This window comes from Macaca thibetana, chromosome 20 (assembly GCF_024542745.1).
Source record: "Macaca thibetana thibetana isolate TM-01 chromosome 20, ASM2454274v1, whole genome shotgun sequence".
Lineage (NCBI taxonomy): Eukaryota > Metazoa > Chordata > Mammalia > Primates > Cercopithecidae > Macaca > Macaca thibetana.
Window position 1 is genome coordinate 44,634,419 of NC_065597.1, and position 15,265 is coordinate 44,649,683.

Genomic DNA, 15,265 nt, shown 5'->3' on the forward strand with positions numbered 1-15,265 from the left:
TTAGCTATTGTCGTTTTTGTTGTTTGTTAATAACTGCCTCAGAATTTGAATTCTCTACTTTTTATGAAATCATGATAATTTCACCACATTTTGCCTGTTTCTTTACCTTTTTTGTTAAAATTTTAAAAAATAATATGTACTACAAATTTAACGATAAGAAAAATCTTTAGCTTATGTACAAGAAGAATTTCACAGACTTTCAAAACTTATTATGGAAAATTGTAAACAGAAAATTGGACAGAATGTCATAATATATGCCCCATTAACCATCACCTGGCTTCAACAATTATTATATGGCCCAATCTTGTTTCCCCTGTAAATGCACCTACAAGTTCCTCCTATCCAAGATAATTTTAAATTAACCCCCAAACGTATAATTTCATTTTTAAATATTTCCATCTGTATCTCAAATTGTGAAGACTTTTTTATTTAAAACTGCCAGATCATTTTGAAACCTAAAAAAATTAAACAATAATTTCTTTTTTTGAGAGAGTCTCACTCTGTCCCCCAGGCTGGAGCACAGTGGTGCATGCGATCACAGCTCACTGCAGCCTCTGCCTCCCAGGCTCAAACTATCCTCCCACCTCAGCCTCGAGACCATTTGGGACTACAAGCATGTGCCATTATACCTGGCTAATTTTTGTATTTTTTGTAGAGATGAAGTTTCCCCATGTTGCCTAGACTGGTCTTGAACTCCTTGGCTCAAGCGATCTGCCCACCTTGGCTTCCCAAAATGGTGGGAGTACCAGCATGAGCCACCACACCCAATCAACAATTTCTTAATGTCATTGAATATCTAGTCGTTATTCAAATGCCCAGATTTTCTCCTACATGTTTTTATCAAATCAGGAAGTTAAACAAGGTTCATGCAAAAGTAGAGAAACCATCTGTGCTGTACACATCTGTGCTGTACAGTTGTGTGGATTTTTCAGATTGTATCCCAATGGAGTTAACATGTTACATGTTACTGTGTTCCTAGAGTCAGAATTTTTTTAATTTTTTTTTTGGAGACAGAGTCTTGGTCTGTTGCCCCGGCTGTAGTGCAGTGACACTGTCTCCACTCACTGCAACCTCCACCTCCCAAGTAGCTGGGACTACAAGTGCATGCTGCCATGCCCAGCTAATTTTTTTGTATTTTAGTAGAGATGGGGTTTCACCATGTTGGCCAGGCTGGTCTCGAACTCCTGAGCTCAGGCAGTTCGCCCACCTTGGCCTCCCAAAGTGCCAGGATTACAGGCATGAGCCGCCGCGCCCAGCCACAGAATCAGAATTCTTTTGTGGGTGGTGGGAGTGGGAATATCAAGAATATTTCCTAGGTGTTGCTGTATGTTTCAGCTCTCTCTTATGTGATATTAAAATTGATCAGTAGGTTCAGTTTTCCTCAGCATAGATCATCCATTACAGTATTCTCTAATGGTTAGGAGGTATGAAGGATTATTGTCAGGCCCATTATTTCAATAGGAGTTGCAAAATTGTGACACACTGAATCTATCACTCTACTGCAGGTATAATTAGCTAAATTTTCTGTTAAAAGAGGGACCTGCCATGCTCACTTCTTTAGTCACCTGCAGTACAGTTGAGACAGGCAAGATAAATTATTGATTTCCCCGCCCCCGCTCCCACTTCCCACCATTTTTTGTCAGCATTCAAACACTTAACAGTCTGATTTTACAGTTACATTTTTATATAATGTACTAATTGCAAGTGAGTAAAGCAGGCCTGGTAGCTGTGAGATGCAATAAAACTTATTTTCTTTAAAAGTATTCCATGATGCAAAACCAAATTTTCATTGAGAAACAGGTAGAAAATAATATTGCATAATTTAAACCTCTTAATTCTGGATTGATTATGACTTTTGCTACAACATTTTCATTATTGACATAGTTTTCAAAGTTAAAAATATTTATTGCCCAAATACACTGTTGATTTTACTGAGTTAAAACCACAAATTTAACCTTTTATCTAGTAAATTTTTTAGGAATCTAAGATTCTAGGTACTTGAATATGTTTTGTATGTTTTGGTTGGGAAGAGAGGGGAGAATTTAAGAAAAGAAAACAGATTATTTTTAGTGTGGTTTATCTGGTATGCCAAATCACATGGAAACCTCAATAATAAGGTGTTGACTACATTGCAATGAAAGTTGTCTTAGAAGCTTACTTTTCAAGATGAGAACATTCTATATTTATAGGTTCATTTTTTAATCTTACTTTTGTTATACACACACATCCAAACTTTTGTTTCTTACAACTCCTTTTTAGAAAAAATCTACCTTAATGAAGTTTTAGAAATGTACTTTTAGTTCAATAGCATGAGACTTCCTTAAACAATACTGACTTTGCATTTAAGTAAGCTGCCACCATGGCTGCTGCTACCCATCTGCACAAGCAAAGTGAATGAAGGAGAAATAAGTCTTTCCTAGACATGCAAAAACTAAGGGAATTCATTACCACTAGAATGGCCCTACATGAAATTCTTAAGGGAGTCCTACATTTGGAAGCGTAAAGACAATATTTACCATCATGAGATCACATAAAATAGAAAACTCACCGGTAGCTCAGACACACAAATAAAAAAGAGAAAAGACTCAAATGTTACCAGTACAGAAAACCACCATATCTCATTGATAAACAATAAGAGAGAAAGAATGAACAAAGGATACGTATGCAAAACAACCAGAAAACAATTCATAAAATGAAAAGAATAGGTCAGGTGCAGTGACTTACTCCTGTAATCCCATCATTTTGGGAGACTGAGTCAAGCAGATTGCTTGAGCTCAGAAGTTTGAGACCAATCTACATAACATGGTGAAACCTTGTCTCTATCAAAAATAAAAAAAATTAGCCAGGCATGGTGCCACATGCTTGTGGTCCCAGCTACTCAAGAACCTGAGGTAGGAGAATCACTCGATCCTGGGAGGCAGAGGTTGCAGTGAGCTGAGATCATGCCTCTGCACTTCAGCCTGGGTAACAGAGTGAAGACCTTGTCTGAAAAAAGAAAAAAGGAGAGTTGCTTCCGAGATGGCTAAATAGGAACACCTCTGGTCTGCAGCTCCCAGAGAGATTGACGCAGAAGATGGGTGATTTCTGCATTTCCAACTGAGGTGCCTGGTTCATCTCATTGGGACTGGTTGGACAGTGGGTGCAGCCCAAGGAGGGCGAGCTGAAGCAGGGTGGGGTGTCGCCTTACCCAGGAAGCACAAGGGATCAGGGGATTTCCCTTTCCTAGCCAAGGGAAGCCATGACAGACTGTACAGGGAAAATTGGGACACTGCCACCTAGATACTGTGCTTTTCCAACGGTCTTAGCAAATGGCAGACCAGGAGATAGATATCCTCCCGTACCTGGCTTGGCGGGTCCCACGCCCACAGAGTGTTGCTCACTGCTAGCACAGCAGTCTGAGATCAACCTGTGATGCTGCAGCTTGACAGTAGGAGGAGCATGCGCCATTGCTGTGGCTTGAGTAGCTTACAGTGTAAACAAAGCAGCCTGGAAGCTCAAACTGGGAGAAGCCCACTGCAGCTCAGCAAGGACTATTGCCACTACATTCCACCACTGGGGGAAGGGCATAGCAGAACAAAAGGCAGCGGACAGCCTCTGTAGACTTAAACATCCCTGTCTGACAGCTCTGAAGAGAGCAGTGGTTCTCCCAGCATGGTGTTCGAGCTCTGAGAACGGACAGACTGCATCCTCAAGCGGGTCCCTGACCCCCAGGTAGCCTGACTAGGAGACACCTCCCAGCAGGGACCAACAGACACCTCAAACAGGCAGGTGTCCTTCTGGGACAAAGCTTCCAGAGGAAGGATTAGGCAGCAATATTTGCTGTTCTGCAGCCTCCGATGTTGATACCCAGGCAAACAGGGTCTAGAGTGGACCTCCAGCAAACTTCAACAGACCTGCAGGTGAGTGACCTGACTGTTAAAAGGAAAACTGATAAACAGAAAGGAATAGCATCAACATCAACAAAAAGGACATCCACACCAAAACCCCATCTGTAGGTCACCAACATCAAAGACCAAAAGTAGATAAAACCACAAAGATAGGGAAAAAAGAAACCAGAGGGGAAAAGCTGAAAATTCCAAAAGCCAGAGCACCTCTTCTCCTCCAAAGGATCGCAGCTCCTCGCCAGCAAGGGAACAAAATTGGATGGAGAATTAGTTTGACAAGTTCACAGAAGTAGGCTTCAGAAGGTCGTTAATAACAGACTTCTCCCAAGTTAAAGGAGCGTGTTCTAACCCATCGCAAGGAAGCTAAAAACCTTGAAAAAAGGTTAGACGAATGGCTAACTAGAATAAACAGTGTAAAGAGGACGTTAAATGACCTGATAGAGCTGAAAACCATCGCATGAGAACTTTGTGACGCATGCACAAGCTTCAGTAGCCGATTCAGTCAAGTGGAACAAAGGGTATCAGTGATTGAAAATCAGATTAATGAAATAAAGTGAGAAGACAAGGTTAGAGAAAAAAGAGTAAAGAGAAACGAACAAAGCCTCCAAGAAATATGGTACTATGTGAAGGATGAAATCTACGTTTGATTGGTGTACCTGAAAGTGACGGGGAGAATGGAACCAAGTTGGAAAACACTCTTTAGGATATTATCCAGGAGAACTCCCCCAACCTAGCAAGGCAAGCCAACATTCAAATTCAGGAAATACAGAGAACACCACAAAGATACTCCTCGACAAGAGCAACCCCAAGACACGTGATTGTCAGATTCACCAAGGTTGAAATGAAGGAAAAAATGTTAAGGGCAGCCAGAGAGAATGGTCAGGTTACCCACAAAGGGAAACCCATCAGACTAACAGTGGATCTCTTGACAAAAAACCTACAAGCCAGAAGAGAGGGGGGAGAATATTCAACATTCTTAAAGAATTTTCAACCCAGAATCTCTTATCCAGCCAAACTAAGCTTCATAAGGGGAGGAGAAATAAAATTCTATACAGACAAGCAAATGCTGAGAGATTTTTCACCATCAGGCCTGCCTTACAGGAGCTCCTAGAGGAAGCACTAAACATGGAAAGGAGCAACCAATACCAGCCACTGCAAAAACATGCCACATGGTAAAGACCATTGATGCTGTGAAGAAATTGCATCAATTAATGGGCAAAATAACCAGCTAAAAGGATCAAATGACAAGATCAAATGCAAACATAACAATATCAATCTTAAATGTAAATCGGCTAAATGCCCCAATTAAAAGACACAGACTGACAAATTGGATAGAGTCAAGACCCGTTGATGTGCTGTATTCAGGAGACCCATCTCATGGGCAAAGATGCACATAGGCTCAAACTAAAGGGATGGAGGAAGATCTGCCTAGCAAATGGAAAGCAAAAAAAAAAAAAAAAAAAAAAAAAAAAAAGCAGGGGTTGCAATCCTAGTCTTTGATAAAACAGACTTTAAACCAACAAAGATCAAAAGAGACAAGGCCACTGCATAATGGTAAGGGGATCAATTCAACAAGAAGAGCTAACTATCCTACATATATATATATATATATGCGCCAATATAGGAGCACCCAGATTCATAAAGCAAGTCCTTAGAGACCTACAAAGAGACTTAGACTCCCACACAATAATAATGGGAGACTTTACCACCCCACTGTCAATATTACACAGATCAACAAGACAGAAGGTTAACAAGAATATCCAGGACTTGAACTGAGCTCTGGACCTAGCGGACCTAATAGACATCTACAGAACTCTTCACCCCAAATCAACAGAATATACATTCTTCTCGGCACCACATCACACTTATTCTAAAACTGACCACATAATTGTAAGTAAAGCACTCCCACAGAAATACAAACTACTATCCGAGAATACTATAAACACCTCTATGCAGAAAAACTGGAAAATCCCGGAGCAACATAGCCAAATAGGAACAGCTCCAGTCTGTAGCTCTAACACAAGCCACACAGAAGACGGGTGATTTCTGCATTTTCAACTGAGGTACCGGGTTCATCTCACTGGGGAGTGCCAGACATTCGGTGCTGGTCAGCTGGTGCAGCCCAACCAGCTAGTGCTGAAGCAGGGCGAGGTATTGCCTCACCTGGGAAGCACAAGGGGGAAGGGAATCCCTATTCCTAGCCAGGGGAACTGAGACACACAACACCTGGAAAATCGGGTAACTCCCACCCTAATACTGCGCTTTACCAAGGGTCTTAGCAAACGGCACACCACGAGATTATATCCCACACCTGGCTGGGAGGGTCCCACGCCCACAGAGCCTCCCTCATTGCTAGCACAGCAGTCTGCCATCTAACTGCAAGGCAGCATCGAGACTGGGGGAGGGGCGCCCGCCATTGCTGAGGCTTAAGTAGGTAAACAAAGCCTCCGGGAAGCTCAAACTCGGTGGAACCCACAGCGGCTCAAGGAGGCATGCCTGTCTCTGTAGACTCCATCTCTGGGAAGAGGGCATAGCTAAAAAAAAGCAGCAGAAACCTCTTCAGATGCAAATGACCCTGTCTGACAGCTTTGAAGAGAGCAGTGGATCTCCCAACATGGAGGTTGAGATCTGAGAACAGAGAGACTGCCTGCTCAAGTGGGTCCCTGACCCCTGAGTAGCCTAACTGGGAGACATCCACCACTAGGTGCAGACCGACATCCCACAACTCACACGGCAGGGTACACCCCTGAGACAAAGCTTCCAGAGCAAGAATCACACAGGAACACTTGCTGTTCAGCAATATTCTATCTTCTGCAGCCTCTGCTGCTGATACCCAGGCAAACAGGGTCTGGAGTGGACCTCAAGCAATCTCCAACAGACCTGCAGCTGAGGGTCCTGACTGTTAGAAGGAAAACGAACAAACAGAAAGGACACTCACACCAAAATCCCATCAGTACATCACCATCATCAAAGACCAAAGGCAGATAAAACCACAAAGATGGGGGAAAAGCAGGGCAGAAAAGCTGGAAATTCAAACAATCAGAGCACATCTCCCCCTCCAAAGGAACACAGCTCATCGCCAGCAATGGATCAAAGTTGGATGGAGAATGATTTTGACGAGTTGAGAGAAGACGGCTTCCGTCCATCAAACTTCTCAGAGCTAAAGGAGGAATTACGTACCCAGCACAAAGAAACTAAAAATCTTGAAAAAAGAACGGAAGAATGGCTAACTAGAATAATCAATGCAGAGAAGGCCATAAACGAACTGACAGAGAGAAAAACCATGACACAAGAAATATGTGACAAATGCACAAGCTTCAGTAACCGACTCTATCAACTGGAAGAAACAGTATCAGCGATTGAGGATCAGATGAATGAAATGAAGCAAGAAGAGAAGTCTAAAGAAAAAAGAGGAAAAAGAAATGAACAAAGCCTTCAAGAAGTATGGGATTATGTGAAAAGACCAAATCTACGTCTGATTGGGGTGCCTGAAAGTGAGGGGGAAAATGGAACCAAGTTGGAAAACACTCTTCAGGATATCATCCAGGAGAACTTCCCCAACCTAGTAAGGCAGGCCAACATTCAAATTCAGGAAGTACAGAGAACGCCACAAACATACTCCTCGAGAAGAGCAACTCCAAGACACATAATTGCCAGATTCACCAAAGTTGAAATGAAGAAAAAACTGTTAAGGGCAGCCAGAGAGAAAGGTCGGGTTACCCACAAAGGGAAGTTCATCCGACTCACAGCAGATCTCTTGGCAGAAACTCTCCAAGCCAGAAGAGAGTGGGGGCCAATATTCAACATTCTTAAAGAAAAGAATTTTCAGCCCAGAATTTCATATCCAGCCAAACTAAGTTTCATAAGTGAAGGAGAAATAAAATCCTTTACAGACAAGCAAATGCTTAGAGATTTTGTCACCACTAGGCCTGCCCTACAAGAGATCCTGAAGGAAGCAGTAAACATGGAAAGGAACAACCAGTACCAGCCATGGCAAAAACATGCCAAAATGTAAAGACCATCGATGCTAGGAAGAAACTGCATCAACTAATGAGCAAAATAACCAGCTAATATCACAAAAGATCAAGTTCACACATAACAATATTAACCTTAAATGTAAATGGACTAAATGCTCCAATTAAAAGACACAGACTGGCAAATTGGATAAAGAGTCAAGATCCATCGGTGTGCTATATTCAGGAGACCCATCTCACATGCAGAGACACACATAGGCTCAAAATAAAGGGATGTAGGAAGATCTGCCAAGAAAATGGAGAACAAAAAAAAGAAGAGGTTGCAATCCTAGTCTCTGATAAAACAGACTTTAAACCATCAAAGATCAAAAGAGACAAAGAAGGCCATTACATAATGGTAAAGGGATCAATTCAACAGGAAGAGCTAACTATCCTAAATATATATGCACCCAATACAGGAGCACCCAGATTCATAAAGCAAGTCCTTAGAGACTTACAAAGAGACTTAGACTCCCATACAATAATAATGGGAGACTTCAACACCCCACTGTCAACATTAGACAAATCAACAAGACAGAAAGTTAACAAGGATATCTAGGAATTGAACTCAACTCTGCACCAAGCAGACCTAATAGACATCTACAGAACTCTCCACCCCAAATCAACAGAATATACATTATTCTCAGCACCACATCGCACTTATTCCAAAATTGACCACATAACTGGAAGTAAAGCACTCCTCAGCAAATGTAAAAGAACAAAAATTATAACAAACTGTCTCTCAGACCACAGTGCAATCAAACTAGAACTCAGGACTAAGAAACTCAATCAAAACCGCTCAACTACATGGAAACGGAACAACCTGCTCCTGAATGACTACTGGGTACATAACGAAATGAAGGCAGGAATAAAGACGTTCTTTGAAACCAGTAAGAACAAGGATACAACATACCAGAATCTCTGGGACACATTTAAAGCAGTGTGTAGAGGGAAATTTATAGCACTAAATGCCCACAAGAGAAAGCTGGAAAGATCTAAAATTGACACTCTAACATCACAATTAAAAGAACTAGAGAAGCAAGAGCAAACACATTCAAAAGCTAGCAGAAGGCAAGAAATAACTAAGATCAGAGCAGAATTGAAGGAGATAGAGACACAAAAAACCCTCCAAAAAATCGATGAATCCAGGAGTTGGTTTTTTGAAAAGATCAACAAAATTGATAGACTGCTAGCAAGACTAATGAAGAAAAGAGAGAAGAATCAAATAGACGCAATAAAAAATGATAAGGGGATATCACCACCGACCCCACAGAAATACAAACTACCATCAGAGAATACTATAAACACCTCTATGCAAATAAACCAGAAAATCTAGAAGAAATGGATAATTTCCTGGACACTTACACTCTCCCAAGACTAAACCAGGAAGAAGTTGAATCCCTGAATAGACCAATAGCAGGCTGTGAAATTGAGGTAATAATTAATAGCCTACCAACCAAAAAAAGTCCAGGACCAGACGGATTCACAGCTGAATTCTACCAGAGGTACAAGGAGGAGCTGGTACCATTCCTTCTGAAACTATTCCAATCAATAGAAAAAGAGGGAATCCTCCCTAACTCATTTTATGAGGCCAACATCATCCTGATACCAAAGCCTGGCAGAGACACAACAAAAAAAGAGAATTTTAGACCAATATCCCTGATGAACATCGATGCAAAAATCCTCAATAAAATATTGGCAAACCGAATCCAGCAGCACATCAAAAAGCTTATCCACCATGATCAAGTGGGCTTCATCCCTGGGATGCAAGGCTGGTTCGACATGGGCAAATCAATAAACGTAATCCAGCATATAAACAGAACCAAAGACAAAAACCACATGATTATCTCAATAGATGCAGAAAAGGCCTTTAACAAAATTCAACAGCCCTTCATGCTAAAAACTCTCAATAAATTCGGTATTGATGGAACATATCTCAAAATAATAAGAGCTATTTATGACAAACTCACAGCCAATATCATACTGAATGGGCAAAAACTGGAAAAATTCCCTTTGAAAACTGGCACAAGACAGGGATGCCCTCTCACCAGTCCTATTCAACATAGTGTTGGAAGTTCTGGCTAGGGCAATCAGGCAAGAGAAAGAAATCAAGGGTATTCAGTTAGGAAAAGAAGAAGTCAGAGTGTCCCCGTTTGCAGATGACATGATTGTATATTTAGAAAGCCCCATCATCTCAGCCCAAAATCTCCTTAAGCTGATAAGCAACTTCAGCAAAGTCTCAGGATACAAAATTAATGTGCAAAAATCACAAGCATTCTTATACACCAGTAACAGGCAGATGGAGAGCCAAATCAGGAATGAACTTCCATTCACAATAGCTTCAAAGAGAATAAAATACCTAGGAATCCAACTTACAAGAGATGTAAAGGACCTCTTCAAGGAGAGCTACAAACCACTGCTCAGTGAAATAAAAGAGGACACAAATGGAAGAATATACCATGCTCATGGATAGAAAGAATCAATATCGTGAAAATGGCCATACTGCCCAAGGTCATTTATAGATTCAATGCCATCCCCATCAAGCTACCAATGACTTTCTTCACAGAATTGGAAAAAACTCCTTTAAAGTTCATATGGAACCAAAAAAGAGCCCGCATTGCCAAGACAATCCTAAGTCAAAAGAACAAAGCTGGAGGCATCACGCTCCCTGACTTCAAACTATACTACAAGGCTGCAGTAACCAAAACAGCATGCTACTGGTACCAAAACAGAGATACAGACCAATGGAATAGAACAGAGTCCTCAGAAATAATACCACACATCTACAGCCATCTGATCTTTGACAAACCTCAGAAAAACAAGAAATGGGGAAAGGATTCCGTATTTAATAAATTGTCCTGGGAAAATTGGCTAGCCATAAGTAGAAAGCTGAAACTGGATCCTTTCCTTACTTCTTATACGAAAATTAATTCAAGATGGATTAGAGACTTAAATGTTAGACCTAATACCATAAAAACCCTAGAAGAAAACCTAGGTAGTACCATTCAGGACATAGGCATGGGCAAGGACTTCATGTCTAAAACACCAAAAGCAACGGCAGCAAAAGCCAAAATTGACAAATGGGATCTCATTAAACTAAAGAGCTTCTGCACAGCAAAAAAGAAACTACCATCAGAGTGAAAAGGCAACCTACAGAATGGGAGAAAATTTTTGCAATCTACTTATCTGACAAAGGGCTAATATCCAGAACCTACAAAGAACTCAAACAAATTTACAAGAAAAAAATAAACAACCCCATCAAAAAGTGGGCAAAGGATATGAACAGACATTTCTCAAAAGAAGACGTGCATACAGCCAACAGACACATGAAAAAATGCTCATCATCACTGGCCATCAGAGAAATGCAAATCAAAACCACAATGAGATACCATCTCACACCAGTTAGAATGACAGTCATTAAAAAGTCAGGAAACAACAGGTGCTGGAGAGGATGTGGAGAAATAGGAACACTTTTACACTGTTGGTGGGATTGTAAACTAGTTCAACCGTTATGGAAAACAGTATGGCGATTCCTCAAGGCTCTAGAACTAGAAATACCATATGACCCAGCCATCCCATTACTGGGTATATACCCAAAGGATTATAAATCATGCTGCTATAAAGACACATGCACATGTATGTTTATTGCGGCACTATTCACAATAGCAAAGACTTGGAATCAACCCAAATGTCCATCAGTGACAGACTGGATTAAGAAAATGTGGCACATATACACCATGGAATACTATGCAGCCATAAAAAGGATGAGTTTGTGTCCTTTGTAGGGACATGGATGTAGCTGGAAAGCATCATTCTCAGCAAACTATGGCAAGAACAGAAAACCAAACACCGCATGTTCTCACTCATAGGTGGGAATTGAACAGTGAGATCACTTGGACTCGGGAAGGGGAACATCACACACCGGGGCCTATATGAGGAGGGGGGAGGGGGAGAGATGGCATTGGGAGTTATACCTGATGTAAATGATGAGTTGATGGGTGCTGACGAGTTTATGGGTGCAGCACACCAACATGGTACAGGTATACATATGTAACAGACCTGCACGTTGTGCACATGTACCCTAGAACTTAAAGTATAATAATAAGAAGAAGAAAAGAAAAACTAGAAAATCTAGAAGAAATGGATAAATTCCAGGACACCTACACCCTCCCAAGACTAAACCAGGAAGAAATTGAATCTCTGAATAGACAAATTACAGGCTCTGAAATTGAGGCAATAATTAATAGCCTGCCAACCAAAAAAAGTCCAGGACCAGACAGATTCAAAGGTGAATTCTACCAGATGTACAAAGAGGAGTTGGTACCATTCCTTCTGAAACTATTCCAATCAAACAAGAGGGAATCCCCCCTAACTCTTTTTATGAGGCCAGCATCATCCTGATACCAAAGCCTGGCAGAGACACAACAAAAAATGAGAATTTTAGGCCAATATCCCTGATGAACATCAATGTGAAAATCCTTAATAAAATACTGACAAATCATCTCATGCTAGTTAGAATGTCGATCATTAAAAAGTCAGGAAACAACAGATACAGGAGAGGATGTGAAGAAACAGGAACACTTTTACACTGTTGGTGTGAGTGTAAGTTAGTTCAACCATTGTGGAAGACAGTGTGGCAATTCCTCAAGGATCTAGAACTAGAAATACCATTTGACCCAGTAATCTCATTACTAGATATATACCCAAAGATTATAAATCATGCTACTATAAAGACACATGCATGTGTATGTTTATTGAGGCACTATTCACAATAGCAAAGACTTGGAACCAACCCAAATGTCCATCAATAATAGACTGGATTAAGAAAATGTGGCATATATATACCATGGAATACTGTGCATGTCCTTTGTAAAGAAAAGGATGAGTTCATGTCCTTTGCAGGGGCATGGATGAAGCTGGAAACATCATTCTAAGCAAACTATCACAAGGACAGACACCGCATGTTCTCATTCATAGGTGAGAGTTGAACAATGAGAACACGTGGATACAGGGCAGGGAATATCACACACTGGGCCCTGTCGGGGGATTGGGGGGCTGTGGGAGGTATAGCATTAGGAGAAATACCTAGTGTAAATGACAAATTGATGGGTGCAGCCAACCAACATGGCACATGTATACCTATGTAACAAACCTGCACGTTGAGCACATGTACCCTAGAACTTAACGTATAATAAAAAAAGGAGTAACTTTTTTTCAAATATAACCTTAATTGTAAATGGCTTAAATTTTCCACTTAAAAATATAGACTGGCTCCTCTAGGCGTGGTGGCTCACCCTTGTAATCCCAGCACTTTGGGAGGCCAAGGCAGGCAGATCATGAGATCAGGAGATCAAGACCATCCTTGCCAACATTCTGAAACTCTGTCTCTACTAAAATACAAAAAGTTAGCTGGGCGTGCTGGTACGAGCCTGTAGTCCCAGCTGCTTGGGAGGCTGAGGCAGGAGAATCGTTCGAACCCGGGAGGCCGAAGTTGCAGTGAGCCAAGATCACACCACTGCTCTCAAGCCTGGCGACGGAGCAAGACTCCATCTCAAAAAACAAAGCAAAACAAAACAAAGCAAAAATTATATATATGTGTGTGTTTAGACTGGCTAAATGGATTCTTTTAAATGACCTACCTAACTTAATGCTGCCTACAAGAAACTCCCTTCACCTATAAAAACATGTATAGACTGAAAGCTAAGGAGTGAAAAGAGATATTCCGTGAAAACAGAAACCAAAAATGAGCAAGAGTTCTTATACGTATATTCGATGAAAGGTAATTGAACAAAAAAGAGACATATAAGGTTTTTATATAATAAGGAGAACAATTCAGCAAGATAATATAATCTTAATATGTATGCATCTAACAGTGGAGCACCCAGACACATAAAAAAAATATTGTTATATCTAAAGGCAGAGATAGACTCTGTCTTAATCCATTTGCGTTGCTATAAAGGAGTGCCTGAAGCTGTGTAATTTATAATGGAAAGGGGTTCATTTGGCTCACAATTCTTCATGCTTTACAAAAAAACGTGGCACCAGCATTTGCTTCTGGTAAAGGGCTCAGACTGCTTCCACTTGTGGTGGAAGGTGAAAGGGAGCTGATATGCACAGAGATCATGTAGCAAAAGATAGGACACGAGAGAGAGAGGGAAGTACCAGTCTCTTTTTAGCAGCCGGATCTGGAGGATATTTTTATGGAAATTAATGCAGAAGTTACTCATTACCTTGAGGATGGCACCAAGACATTCATGAGGGATCTGCCCCCATGATCCTCACACTTCCTCTTAGGCCTACCTCCAACATTGTGAATCAAATGTCAGCATGCTTTCCAAACTATAGCAGACTCCATCCAGTACTTTAATAGTTGAGCACTTCAGTCTCACACTCTCACTGTTGCACAGATCATCTAGACTGTCAATAAAGAAACATTGGATATAAACTGTACATTAGACCAAATGGGCCTAACAGACATTTACAGAACATTTTATCCCACAGCTACAGAATATGTATTTTTCTTATCAGAATATGGGTACTTTTCCAGGATAGACCAAAAGTTAGGCCACATAAAAAAAAGTCAACCAATTTTTAAAAATTGACATCATATCAAGCATCTTCTCATGCCATGGTGGAATATAACTAGAAATCAATGACAAGAGGATCTTTGGAGACTGTACAAGTACATAGAAATAAAACAACATGCTCTTGATCAACCATATACTCAATAGATTAAGGCAGGTCATGGTAGCTCATCCCTATAATCTCAGCACTTTGGAATTTAGCTGCAGTGAGCCATGATTGCACCATTGTACTGCAGCCCGGGCAGCAAAGCAAAAGCTGGTCTCCAAAGGAAAAAAAAAAGAGAGAGGAGATAAAGAAAAAAAGGTGAAAGAATCTGCCCAATAAGACCTGAAGTAGGGCGGGCGTGGTGGCTCACACCTACAGTCCCAGCACTTTGGGAGGCCGATGTGGGCAGATCACTTGCGATCAGGAGTTCGAGACCAACCTGGCCAACATAATGAAACCTCATCTGTACTAAAAATATAAAAATTATCCAGGTGTGACTGCAGGCACCTCTAATCTCAGGTACTTGGGAGGCTGAGGCAGGAGAATTGCTTGAACCTGGAAGGCGGAGGGAGCAGTGAGCTTTGTGCCACTGCACTTGAGCCTGGGTGACAGAGTGAGATTCCATCTCAAAAAAAAAAAAAAAAAGACCTAAAGTAAGGCCGTGAAAGTGCAAGGGAACAGGTGCAGTGGCTCACACCTATAATCCAAGCACTGTGAGGGGCCAAGTTGGGTGGATCACTTGAGGTCAGCAGTTCAAGACCAGCCTGGGCAACATGGCAAAACCCTGTCTTTACAAAA

At 41.2% G+C, this 15,265-nt stretch overlaps 1 protein-coding gene across 1 annotated transcript in view; it reads left to right on the forward strand.

Annotated features, from left to right (window-relative positions):
* Positions 1-15,265, forward strand: part of ITFG1 (integrin alpha FG-GAP repeat containing 1) — a 292,961-nt gene that overhangs the window by 33,132 nt on the left and 244,564 nt on the right. The window lies entirely within an intron of this gene.